General features: G+C 39.4%; 1 long non-coding RNA gene across 1 annotated transcript in view; it reads right to left on the bottom strand.

Moving 5' to 3' along the window:
* Positions 1 to 1566: 1566 nt before the first annotated feature.
* LOC125962886 (uncharacterized) overlaps positions 1567 to 12786 on the bottom strand; it is a 309781-nt gene continuing 298561 nt past the window's right edge. The window contains exon 3 of the long non-coding RNA XR_007474707.1: positions 1567 to 1997. This is a non-coding gene — a long non-coding RNA (uncharacterized LOC125962886). The remainder of the gene's footprint in view (positions 1998 to 12786) is intronic.

Here is a 12786-nt window from a genome sequence, read left to right as displayed (position 1 = left end):
ATACCCTGAGAAAACCATAATTCAAAAGGACACATGTACCCCAATGTTCATTGCAGCACTATTTACAATAGCCAGGACATGGAAACAACCTAAATGTCCAACGACAGATGAATGGGTAAAGAAGATGTGGTACATATATGCAATGGAATATTACTCAGCCATAAAAAGGAATGAAATTGGGTCATTTGCAGAGATGTGGATGGACCTAGAGTCTGTCATACAGAGTGAAGTAAGCCAGAAAGAGAAAAAACAAATATTGTATATTAACGCATATATGTGGAATCTAGAAAAGTGGTACAGATGAACCTATTTGTAGGGCAGGAATAGAGACATAGATGTATAGAATGGACATATGGACACTGGGGAAAGGGGAGTATGGGACGAATTGGGAGATTAGGTTTGACATAAACACACTACCATTTGTAAAATAGCTAGCTAGTGGGAACCTGCTGTATAGCACAGGGAGCTCAGCTCGGTGCTCTGTGATGGCCTAGATGGGCGGGATGGGGGGTGGGGATGGGAGGGAGGTCCAAGAGGGAGGGGATATATGTATACATATAGCTGATTCACTTCATTGTACAGCAGAAACTAATACAACATTGTAAAGCAATTATACTCCAATAAAAAAAAAGAAATACAGAATCTCAGGCCCCACCCAGACCTACTGAGTCAGACTCTGCATTTTAACGTGATCCTCATGGGATTGTGTGCACCTTAATATCAGGAAAGCCCTGGTCTAGGGTATATTCCAATGCAAGGAATTAATTTGGGAGGCAGAAGCTGGAAAGAATTATGATTACTCGCCAACTCCTTGTGAGCTCAAGCATTGTTTTTGGTTCTGAAATAGACACCAAAGCTAATATATTAGGTGTGTGAGCTTTTAAGTCTGTGAAACAGAAACAAACCTGGAGACTTTCTGAAACATTTGAAAGGAAGGATTAAAATACAGGCCACTGTGACTAATTTAGTCAATTTCGCTTTGATGTAAAATAAGCTAACAGGCAGCTTCCTTTCCCGCTCTGAACTGACAACCCAGCAGCACAGCTCAGCATCAACCAGAGCTAAGGAGGGGTGTGGATAGAATAAATGCGGCCCTCTCATTTCCCCCTGCGGAACCATCCTGGGTAGGCACTAGCCTGCACAGCTGAGATGTAGTCAGTCCCTGGCTTTCTTCTATCCAGGCATGTCCACTCTGTATTTCCCTGCCCCTGTCTTCTTGGGACTAATGGGGAAAAGAGAATCGAGTCTTTAACACTTCCTTGATTTAAACAAAACCCCCCAAAAAGTGCGATTTTCCTCAGGATACAAAGAAGTGGTGTGTGTGACTGTATTCTAATCTTATTTGATAAGGCCGCGATTGATTTCTTTTTCCATGCATTTTTTTAACATCTTTATTGGAGTATAATTGCTCCACAGTGGTGTGTTAGCTTCTGCTGCACAACAAAGTGAATCAGCTATATATACACATACATCCCCATATCCCCTCCCTCTTGCATCTCCCTCCCACCCTCCCTATCCCGCCCCTCTAGGTGGTCACGAAGCACTGAGCTGATCTCCCTGTGCTACGCAGCTGCTTCCCACTAGCTATCTATTTTACATTTGGTAGTGAATATATGTCCATGCCACTCTCTCACTTCATCCCAGCTTACCTTCCCCCTCCCCGTGTCCTCAAGTCTGTTCTCTACGTCTGCGTCTTTATTCCTGTCCTGCCCCTAGGTTCATCAGAACCATTTTTTTTTTTTAGATTCCATATATATGTGTTAGCATACAGTATTTGTTTTTCTCTTTCTGACTTACTTCACTCTATATGACAGACTGTAGGTCCATCTACCTCACTACAAATAACTCAATTTCATTTCTTTTTATGGCTGAGTAATATTCCACTGTATATATGTGCCACATCTTCTTTATCCATTCATCTGTCGATGGACACTTAGGTTGCTTCCATGTCCTGGCTGTTGTAAATAGAGCTGCAATGAACATTGTGGTACATGACTCTTTTTGAATTATGGTTTTCTCAGGGTATATGCCCAGTAGTGGGATTGCTGGGTCATATGGTAGTTCTGTTTTTAGTTTTTTAAGGAACTTCCATACTGTTCTCCATAGTGGCTGTATCAATTTACATTCCCACCAACAGTGCAAGAGGGTTCCCTTTTCTCCACACCCTCTCCAGCATTTATTGTTTGTAGATTTTTTGATGATGGCCATTCTGACTGGTGTGAGGTGCTACCTCATTGTAGTTTTGATTTGCATTTCTCTAATGATTAGTGATGTTGAGCATCCTTTCATGTGTTTGCTGGCAGTCTGTATGTCTTCCATACCACCCTGAACGTGCCCTATCTCGTCTTTCCATGCATTTTGAAGTGCTGTATGTTAGCAGTAGCTTTCTCTAAGGAACTTGACACAAGCAGCTCATTACACCATGAAAAACACCCCTGGAAGGTAAAGGATCAATATGTATTGTGCTCAATCTTAGAGCAGTTGGAGACAATGCATAGAGAGAGCTAAACGTGGTGAGTTGAATTTCAGACTACTGGCTCTTAGCTATATACCCTATGTAGTGGTGTCCCTAGACTCCATTTTTTAGAATTAAGGAAAACTAACTTTCTAGTTTCATTAGGTTTGCTGTTAGGTAGTCCGAAGGATCCTCTCAGCATATAATAAGGAAGTAAACGGATGCCAGGAAGCCGTGAAGATGCATCTTAGTCAGTACAAATTTCAGGGGTAATGAATAACTAAATTTCCAAGCTATTGGTACCGTGCATGCTGATGGCCCTGTTATTTGGCTCTTAATTACTTCATTGTTAATTAACTTTTCACCAGCTCATCTGTGGTCGATGGACGTTCATGCACTTTCAAGTCTACATCTAGTGTGGGGATTCGGAATATTCCTGCTGAGGGGTTATGCCTTAGCCAGAGATCACAGTCCGGGGTTAAACATCCAAAATCAAACAGGCAAGGAAATTGGAGGCAGAAATTAGGTGTAGGTTGCCTGGCATGGAATAAAATCTAGAATACAAAGTCTGGAATAAAACAATAGGCATTGATAGATTTCTCAAGGGCAGGCACTTGGGCCCATTTTTATTTGAATTTGAAATCCATGGGTATATATCCCACCAGGATGTCCAGGGATCTGTTCAAACTAAACAAAATTGTGATAAGATAAAATGGAGAATGTGACACTCCTTCCGTAAAGCATATTTTTACTTTACCTCTGAAGTCTTAATCTAAAGAAGAGATTAATTGGTGGAATTCACTCTTATTGAGATCAAGAACTAGCAAAGAATTTGAAGCAAAGAGGCTTTTGGTTCCCTTTAATACATGTCATCCAAGCATCTCCCAAGTCTGACTGTATTTAAAGCAAGCCTTACTGAAAGTAGAGGACACTTGAGTGAGACCTCATTTTTCCCACACCTAGGATAGGATATCAGCCTTCCTAAATACAGATATTTTTTCGATACAATAGCTGGTATAGTTAAGTATGTTCAAATTATGCTTTGCCCAAGGCATTTAAAAGCATGCAAGAGAATTACAGTTATATGCCAATAGCTTTGAAAATATGCATGACTGGAATATTTTTCAAAGAAAACAAAAATTATTAACTCTGACCCAAGTACAGTTAGAAAGCCTGAGTAGACCATAAAGGAAGTTTTTTTTTAATTGTGAAAATTCTCCCTTCCCCTGCAAAAGCCATTATGCCCAGCTCGTTCCACGGAACAGTGCTATCATATCTTTAAAGAAAAGATAATCTGTGTTCTATTTAAACTGTTCCAAAAAAAAAAAGATAAAAGCCCAAATTTATTTCAAAGAGAGTAAGCTAATGGACATGCTAATCAGATGACAGCCCTATTGCCCGAAAGAAAACTATTGACAAATCTTATTTATGAATAATACTGCAAACATTAGCAAATTGAATATTAAAGTGGATTCTAAAAGAATAATACACCACACATCAGAAATACAAGGATAATTCAACATCAGGAAATAATTTACAAATGAAAGAGAAAAAAGCCATATCATCATTTTAATGGGTTTATGTGCTAAAATGAAACAAAAATTCATGATAGGATTATTAGTAAGTGATGAATAAAAATGTGTCTCTTTAATGGGAGCAAGCATATTTCTCAAGGACCAAGAACAAACTTCTTACTAAGTAGTAAAATAGAGACATTCCCATTAAAAACAGGATGAGGACGATACCTACCATCAAACAATTTTTCAGTATCTTCCTGGGCAGTAAGACACACTCATTCAGTTATCAAAATCAGTGTTGAAAACAAACATCACTTTTAGTCAAGCAAGTGGATTATTGAGCCTTACTTAGTCAAATTTTATCCTCCGAAATTTTTGCCAAATAATTTCTCAACTATATTGCTCGTTAACTAAGAGAAATTCTCTTTCACCTGTGATAGGCACACAGTATCATCGTCCTATGCGATTTTCCAGATGTTTCTCTGAAATTGTGCTGACACTCTGGTTCTATCTTGTCCTGACATGTAGACTATGATTATCTTTTATTTGTCAAAGAAATCTACCATCAGAGAGTTGAAAAACCTAACCTCACACTCTCCTATTGCTTTCTACCTCCCATAGTTTCAGAAATAGCAGTGTCCCTCATGTTACAAAGCAGGTTTTATATCTTTGATCCATCACTCTGAATTGTAGTGGCTCTGAATTAGACGCAAAGCTACTAGCCCAACTGCAACACGGAACCAGTTTAGCAAATCACCGTTCATCCTGAAGAAATAAACACATATTCTTAGCAGTGACAAATTAACAGAACAAACACATTAGGCTCAACGTTTACATGAGTAATGTCTATGGAGTTCTAATTAGAAACATATTAATGAGGAATGTTGAATATTTAAAACTTGGAGTGAAAGAGCTATTTTGAGAACTTTGCTTTTCTTTAAAGGTCACTTTTATATTTATAATCTCTGTTGAACTTATGTTTTTTATTCTTCTTCTATGAATCACAGTATACTAGAGATGCGGATGGCCTTATTTCAAGTACTTTGTGTTTGTATTGATGTCAACAGGCTATGTTTTCTTAGCCTAGTGAAGCATGTGGAATTAGTAGGGACGGTGGCATTTGCAAGCCAAGATGGCAAGGTGGATGGGGGTCACTGTAATTTTCCGATCTAGCGACATTGAGAAATTATCGATAAGGGTGAATATATTTTGTTTTACCTTGAGGGCTTACATTTAATTTGAGGAAAGAAGACAAAAATCACAACGGCCTTGATCAGGAAAAAGAAAAGTTATAATCTCCTGAAAGGTTGTGCAAAACAAACCGTTCATGCTCTCAAAGTATGTGGATCTGAGCTAGCTTCTTTTTTAACTTTTTCTTTTGACATAATTATAGATACACCTGCAGTTTTAAGGAATGATACAGAGATATCATACATACCTTTTATTCAGTTTCACTCAGTAACATCTTGTAAAACCAAAATACAATATCACAACCAGGGTATTGCCCTAGTTTTTACTTGTACTCATTTGTGTGTGTGTATGTGTGTTCGTTTAGTTCCATGCAAGTTTATCACATGGGTAGGTTTGTCTATCCACCACTATAGCCAACATCCTGAACAGTTCCATCACCGCAAGAATCTTCCGTATTGCCCTTTTCAAAGCACAACTACCTCCTACCTGCTCTCTTGTTTCCCTGTCCTTAAGTCCTGGCAATCACTAATCTCTTCTCCATTTATACACTTTTTTTCATGTCAAGAATGTTATATAAATGGAATCCTATAACATGTAGCCTTTTGGGATTTGCTTTTTTTACTCCGCATAATTCTCAGGAGATTCGTCCAAGTTTGTTGCATGTTATCCATAGTCTCTTGTTTTTACTGCTAAGTCAAGTTCTGTGGTGTGGATGTAGCATAGTTTGTTTTACTCTTCACACGTTGAAGGACATCTGTGTTGTTTCCAGGTTGGCAGTATTCTGAATAGAGCTGCTTTGAATATTTGTGCACAGGTTTGGTAGGAACTTACGTTTCCATTTCTCTTGATTAAATGCCCAAGAATGCAATTGCTGAGTCTTATGATGACTGCAGCTTTAGTTTTACAAGAAACTACCAAACTGTTTCCCAGAGTGGCTCTACCATTTTACTTTCCCACCAGCAGTGCATGACTGATTCTGTTGTTTCTCCACATCCTTGTCAGCACTTGTGCGTCACTATATTTTATTTTAGCCAATCTGATTGTAATGGAATGTACTTTTAATCTGGGGCTTCTCATCCTCAACACTACTGACATGTTGGATAGGATAATTCTTTGGTGTTGGGTGGTGGGGAGGGGCGGTCCCACACATTGAAGGATTTTGAGCCACATCCCTGACCTCTATCTGCTAGATGCCGCGTAGCTCCCTGCCCCGCACTGGGACAACCAAAAGTGTCTTTAGATATTGCTAAATGTCCCTTCGGGGACAAAATTTTCCCCTCTTAATAATCACTGTAATCCATCATGACATTCTAAATCTAAGCAAAACAAGATCACTAATGCTCATTTATCTCCTCCTCTGGGCTCTTTCCCGTTTTGGGAAGTTAAACACTTTTCTTAACCACCCACTTCCCTCCTCTTTTCCAACCAAACTCCTCAGCTCATCACCCAGATCCATAAGATGATAAGCCTGCTCTGATGACTTACTAGACTACGACCAAAGTGAACTTGCTTTCATATGATTTTAACTATTAAGTCTTGCCCAGACTCTAAACTCTCAAGTTGTCTCCACTAGCTGTGAATGTGCCCTGCTCCAACTTGTCTATAAGATGCTAATCTCATGGAGGAGAAAATTCAGAACATTTATGAGACGAGAAAGGAGAGGAAAATCTGGACAATGGGCTTTCTTAACGGGGGGCTGGGGCAGATCAGAATGAATCTAGGTTAAAACAGATAATGCTACAACTTGGGAAACGCTAGAGGTCCAGTGGTGGTGCCTGCAGCGTTTTACCTCTAAGCATACACTCCACCCATCACTTCAGGTATACGTCAAAACACTAATTCCCCCACTTCTCAGCCTATAAAAATGCTTCTCATCTTCCAAAGCTCAGATCAAGTGCTGTCTCTTCTTGAACACCTTCTCTAATCCTCCCAGCTGGAACAAAATCATCTTTCCCCTGGATTCTGCCAACATTTATCTCCACCTTGATCATGGCTAGGATTTATATCATTCTGAACATGCTTTAGTTCTGTGTGCCTCTTTCTCCATAGTGAGATGGCCAGCTTCTTGAATTTTATTTATCAGTGGCTTAAAGACCAGAGCAAGAGTGCCTGTACAGGGGTACAGTAGAGTACATAGAAGGCCGAAGGGGAAAAGATGGAGAAGCAACCGGCAGCTGAAAGACAATGGAAGAAAGGGCGATTTCCAAGTCAGCATTTTTAGGGGGCTTTGGGGCTAAGCCCATCTTGGAATTGGAATCCAAGTAATCTCTGGGACTGGGAGAAAAAACTGTTTACTGTGAAATAAGGGCAAAAGATCTTCTGGGTCAGTGGCTGTCAAACTGAATCACTTGTAAGGCTCCTTAAAATACAAATTGCTAGAAATTTTGATTTGGTGTCTGGAATGAGCCTGAGAATATGCATCTTTAACAGCTTTCTAGGTGATACTGATGCTGGTAGTCTAGCACCACACTTGGAGAACCACTGTTCTAGCGCTGGCTGTGTTGATGGCATGGGCTTACCATGAAGGTTCCAACACAGCCTGTGGAGGTCAGCCCAGCTGCACTGCAATGGAGAGCTGTTGGGGGAAGGACTTGAATAGGGAGACCAAATTGGGTAGCACCTCCTCTTTGCTCAGACAAGTCTAGAATCTCCCCATAAGCATGGGCTCTGGACCTCTTTTAATGACTTTAACTAGACAAACATTCAATGAGACATTCATAGTCATCTTTGTATCTCTCAAATGCTTTGCATGGGTAGGTAGAGGACACTCAATAAATGCTCATTAAATTAAAAAGAAAAGGATGGATGAACTTAATATCCTTTTAGTCCTTCCGTGTTCCTTACATAGAGAAGTTAGTTGCCCAATCAAAGTTTGTTGGTCTTCCAGCTGCTGCTGCTGCTGCCATAATATCCTTCTCAATCTGATGCTAAACAAGGTGCTATCTATGGAGGACAGAGGATGAGGAAATAGTTGGTGGAATGAATAATTAGTTTTGAGGTGATAAAGGTCTATAAAGCTAATCTATGCCGCAGATATTCCCCATGAGCTATTTAACTACTGGAATCTTAATAAAGATGCATAGGTAAGTAGGTGGATGGATGGATGGATGGATGGATGGATGGATGGATGGATGGATGGGTGGGTGGATGGACAGATGGACGGACAGATAGTTAGATACAGAGATATACCCACTCCCCTTCATGGGTTCTGTGGATTCTGCAGGCAAACTTCTAAGATGGCCCCAAGGAGCCCCACCTCCTCGTATTCACACCCATGTATAACCCATACTCTTTGAGTATGCCTGGACCACCATAGCAAGTTGTTTTAAAAATTGAATACAGAAAAAGTAATAGGATGTTACTTCCTCGATTGAAAGTAACAAAAATTCCAAATCACTGTGACTTTCTTCCATCTGACTTTCTCCCATCTGACTTTCTCTTGCCTTCTCATATGCTCGTGCAAATAAATCCAGATATGATATTGAGAGATGACCTGTGGAGAGACCACATGGCAAGGAACTGAGAGAGGCCTCTGACCAACAGACAATGAGAAACTGAGGCCCTCAGTCCAATATGGGTCCCACAACCTCATGAGTGAGGTAGGAAGCACGTCCTTCTAAGTTAGCCTTGAGGGGACAGTGGCCTTGTTAGAGACCCTGATACAATGGACCCAGTTATGCCGTATGTGGATTCCTGACCCACAGAAACTGAGATAATAAATGTGTACTGTTTTAAGCCCCTAAATTTGGGAGTAATTCGTGATGCAGCAATAGATAATGAATACAGATTGTTTTCTAAAAATGCCAAATAATTAGCATCTTCTGCATATCATCAAAGAAGTAGTGTGTGTGTGTGTGTGTGTGTGTGTGTGTGTACGATCAGGCAGGATTCCAAAGAGATTTTTGATCCCCTCTAATGGGCATAGTCTTATTTCCCGTCACACAAGACTTGTTGCCAATCTGATTCCCTAAAAATGTAAACACCAACATTTCCAGGATTAATTAGGCTTGTCATTCTTATCATTATTATTCAAACTTGCCAGTCCTAATCGGTCCATCCCACGCACCTTATTCATAACTAATTGACAGAACTGTGATATTGTGTAATAATTTTTAGTCTTACTCTTTCTGACTTACATTTCTAGCTCCACTCATATCTTCCCACAGACTTAAGTGAGACTCAAGAAGAATGCGGCTACCCCCCAGCCATGGCTAGAGTCTCAAGTCCTTCAGCCATACATAGACACTTTTACACATCAAGAATAACAGACAGCATTCATTCACCTATCCATTTAATTTTCAACAGATCTTGACTGACGGTTTACTAGGAGCAATGTGCTGTGCTAGGAGCGGTAATGGGAAGTCTGCCATTGGCATGTACTTTGACCAGCCTTTAAAAATGAAACACCAGCAATGCACCCCTTCAGCTATTGCTGACATGGCATCTGACTTGAGGTTTGAAACTCTGGCTAGCGCTTTCCCAAGGTGCCACCATGAGAGCTAAGGGAAGATTTTAGGGGTTCATCTCTCTGTAAAGATGAACCTCAGCAAGGCAAACACCAGTGTGTGTCTGATACGGATTCACCTCTGCTTGCACAGCCAGCAGCTAGCACAACCACAGTTCATAACATCCCTTGTCCCTCAGGGTTCCCAGAGATCATAGGAAGTGAGCAAGAGACGGAATATGCTCATGAGACACATTGCTTATAACTGAAAAGCAATATATAAGTACTAAAACAGATCCAGAAGAGGCAATTTGGCAAGGCATATGAAAAGACTTAATTTGTAGTTTGCAGATCTTTTGATCTAGCAAATCTACTTCTAGGAATTTATCCTAAGGGGGGAGGAAATCACAGGGCTTTGAAAATCTGCTTACATGAGTATTTGCTAAAATTATGTTCATGAGGGAAGAAAGCTTAAATATGTACCAAGTATAGACTGAGTAAATGGATTATTATATAATTCACAACGGAATGTAATCCAGCCCCTAAAATAATATTGTGGAAGAATAATTAAGAAGGATGTTGAGCCTCCTTTCATGTGTTTGTTGGCAATCTGTATGTCTTCTTTGGAGAAATGTCTGTTTAGGTCTTCTGCCCATTTTTGGATTGGGTTGTTTGTTTTTTTTATATGGAGCTGCATGAGCTGTTTGTATATTTTGGAGATTAATCCTTTGTCCGTTGCTTCGTTTGCAAATATTTTCTCCCATTCTGAGGGTTGTCTTAAGAAGGAAAGTGTTAATGTTCATTATATATTATAAAGTGAAAAAGTAGGCTAAGAAACAACATGTACAATATGTTTATGTCTTTGCTTAAAAATGTGTGTGTATACATCTGTGTATTTTATATATGTATACATACATACGGAGGGAGGGAGAGAGAGAGACTTTAATAGTGGTTCTGTCTAGATGTTGAGCTTATGGATAGTTTGAATATTATTATTAAACTATGGTCTATTTTTCTATAATGCATGTATTATTGAAATCAGGGATAATTTAAATTTTATTAGTTTTATTTGACTATTGTCTGTATTTTCTACGATGACCATACATTGTTTAAAAAACTTTGAATTATTATCAGAAAAAGGAATCAACTGAAAAAGTACACTAAAGGGATTCTTAAGCCAAATCTTGAGGCTTTTAGGTACATAAAAATGGAAATATATGTAAGCATCTTCAGTTCTACCTTCTGCCCAGAGACTTAGCTATCACTCAAAGGCAATAGAAAGGTAAAGGGTTTCAAACATCACTGTCAGGTAACAATTCTAGGTCCTGTTATCTTCTGTCATTGGGACTTTCCTTTTGCCAATGAATGAATCAAAAGGAACTTGTCTTTGGGCTGTGGGAGAAAAAGGAAATGGCCTTTCAAGGAGGAAGGAGAGAGGACAATCCCCTAGATGAAGACAAACAAGTGTCAGCTGAGGAAGGCACATATGCGTGGCTGCTACAGAGAGGTACGTCCTCAAAGGCAGTTCAAACACAGATGCATTCTGTTCAGAGACAGTGGGTGTTTTTCCTTTTCTTTTTCTCTTTTTTTAAAATCTCAATAGGCAGATAATTCAAAGAAACTGAAATCTAGAAGATGTGAATATAATAGGTGTAGGGAATACTTGGTCTCTTCCTGAGATCCGATAAAACCTGGTACTTTACCAGGCAACTGACTTTTATTTTAAATCAAAATAATACTTCACACTTAAGTAATTTTCCCCTCTGAGAAATTTTCCATTTCTTTTATCTGAATAAAAAAAGAGAGGTTTCCAACCTGAGTTCATTTGAAGCATACCTAAAATATCTAAATAGACCAGAAACATATAATTTTTTTCACATCTTTATTGGAGTATAATTGCTTTAGAATGTTGTGTTAGTTTCTGCTGTTTAACAAAGTGAATCAGCTGTATGTATACATATATCCCCATATCCCCTCCCTCTTGCGTCTCCCTCCCACCCTCCCTATCCCACCCCTCTAGGTGGTCACAAGGCACCGAGCTGATCTCCCTCTGCTATGCAGCTGCTTCCCACTACCCATCTATTTTACATTTGGTGGTGTATATATGTCAGTGCTACTCTCTCATTTCGTCCCAGCCTAACCTTCGCACTTCCTTGTGTCCTCAAGTTCATTCTCTATGTTTGCGTCTTTATTCCTGCCCTGCCCCTAGGTTCATCGGAACCATTTTTTAATTTTTTTGATTCCATATATATGCGTTAGTATATGGTACTTGTTTTTCTCTTTCCGACTTACTTCACTCTGTATGACAGACTCTAGGTCCATCCACCTCACTACAAATATCTCAATTTCGTTTCTTTTTATGGCAGAGTAATATTCCATTGTATATGTGTGCCACATCTTCTTTATCCATTCATCTGTCGATGGACACTTAGATTGATTCCATGTCCTGGCTATTGTAAATAGTGCTTCAATGAACATTGTGGTACATGACTCTTTTTGCATTATGGTTTTCTCAGGGTATATGTCCAGTAGTGGGATTGCTGGGTCATATGGTAGTTCTATTTTTAGTTTTTTAAGGAACCTCCATACTGTTCTCCATAGTGGCTGTATCAATTTACATTCCCACCAACAGTGCAAGAGGGTTCCCTTTTCTCCACACCCTCTCCAGCATTTATTGTTTCTAGATTTTTTGATGATGGCCATTCTGACCAGTGATACCTCACTGTAGTTTTGATTTGCATTTATCTAATGATTAGTGATGTTGAGCGTCCTTTCATGTGTTTGTTGGCAATCTGTATATCTTCTTCGGAGAAATGTCTATTTAGGTCTTCTGCTCATTTTTGGATTGGGTTGTTTGTTTTTCTGATATTGAGCATAAGCTGTTTGTATATTTTGGTGATTAATCCTTTGTCAGTTGCTTCATTTGCAAATATTTTCTCCCATTCTGAGGGTTGTGTTTTCATCTTGTTTATGGTTTCCATTGCTGTGCAAAAGCTTTTTAAGTTTCATTAAGTCCCATTCGTTTATTCTTGTTTTTATTTCCATTTCTCTAGGAGGTGGGTCAAAACGGATCTTGCTGTGATTTATGTCATAGAGTGTTCTGCCTTTGTTTTCCTGTAAGAGTTTTATAGTGTCTGGCCTTACATTTAGGTCTTTAATCCATTTTGAGATTATTTTTG

This window comes from Orcinus orca, chromosome X (assembly GCF_937001465.1).
Source record: "Orcinus orca chromosome X, mOrcOrc1.1, whole genome shotgun sequence".
NCBI lineage: Eukaryota > Metazoa > Chordata > Mammalia > Artiodactyla > Delphinidae > Orcinus > Orcinus orca.
Note: the sequence above shows the minus strand (reverse complement) of the source record. Positions and strands in the feature narration are given on the sequence as shown.